Below are 1,459 nucleotides of genomic sequence, written 5' to 3' on the forward strand. Positions count from 1 at the left end.
GCCCAGGTCCACAGTGAGCAGGCTCCAAGCAACAGAGAGGAGCTCCAGGCCAACGTCACCACTTCTCTTCTGGCATTCATGAAGAACAAGACGATGACATCTGAACTCACAAAGACCGGGGTTGGGGCCCTGTTCTGAGAGCTTTCTGTGCAGCCTCTCACTCTACCCCCACAGTCCCCTGAGGAAGGTCACCCTGTTGTCCCAGATTCTGGACAAGGACACACTGATCCCCAAGGCGCCTAACTCTGAATCCTGGCCAGCCTCATCCCAGGCCTTGAAGAGTCATTTCTAGCCCTTGCGAGTACAGGACTCAGCCCTCACTCCAGGCTGTTATGAGGTGGCCGTTCAGTGCCGAGTGTCATGGGTGAGGGTGCGAGGACAGGGCCACCCATCTGGAGCCAAGGTGAGAAGCCTCAGGAGAAAGTGACCCTGCCTGTGCCTCCCTCTTGGACTGCTGTCTGCAGAAATGTGAGAAATAAATGTCTGTTGTTTAAACTGTCTGGTCTGCGCTGTGCTGTTACAACAGCTTGACAAAACAAATCGAGCCACCAGCCAAAGAGCCAGCTGTCACTGTCACATGGAATCAAAGCTCAGATGGAAGAGCCTGACAGAAAGCCAGAGGAGGGGGTTGGAGCAGGTGGACACCACTGAGACTTTCACCCTGCCTGCCATGTTGGTCAGGGCAGTGCCTGTGCTTTGGGTGGTGACAGGAGTGTATGCTGGCTGCCTTCACTACCTTTGGGTCTCAGATAAATGGGCACCATGACATGCCTGGCTTCCCAGGTGTGCTGGTCAGGGCTCTGTAGGAGACAGGGACACTGGGGTCTCAGTTGATCTGAAGGAATTTAGAGGGCGCCTGGCTCATGTGGCCATTGGACCTGAGAAGTTCCACATCAGGCTGTCTGAGATGTGGAACTGGGATGCTGAGTCCAAGTCTGAAGACTTCAGAACCAGGGAAGTGAGGGTGGAGCCCTCAGGACCGCTGCTGTGAGTTCTGGGTCCCAACACTGGAGAGCCAGAAAGGCTGCCTTTTTGTTCTGTCTGGCCCCCTAGCTGGTAGGTTCCTGCCTGAGTATGAACTGGTACATCTTTATGGTGGTGGTCTAACGGTCTAACATGGCTGAAGCCCCAAAGCAGCAGCTCACCTTGCCAATGACCACTTCCTCCTACTTCCCCCAGCCCTGAATACAACTTCCTCTTACCTGTGCCTCCTGCACAGGGAACCCCAATCAACTCATTAGGTGCCACTGAGCCCGCCCCTCAAGTTCTGCCCCTAGAAGAAGTCCATGTAACCCCAGCTCCCTTTGCCTCAGGGCAGAGGATCCCTGCCATTTTCCTGAGATCCTCTCTGTGTCCTCAATAAAAGCCTCTTTTTTCCTTTTGTCTCTCTACTGCCCCCAAAAGCCTAACACTCGCTGACTGGATGGAGCTCATCCATGTAGGCCAGCCTTTCCCATTC

This window comes from Octodon degus, unplaced genomic scaffold, assembly GCF_000260255.1.
Source record: "Octodon degus isolate 3935 unplaced genomic scaffold, OctDeg1.0 scaffold00027, whole genome shotgun sequence".
Classification (NCBI taxonomy): Eukaryota; Metazoa; Chordata; class Mammalia; order Rodentia; family Octodontidae; genus Octodon; species Octodon degus.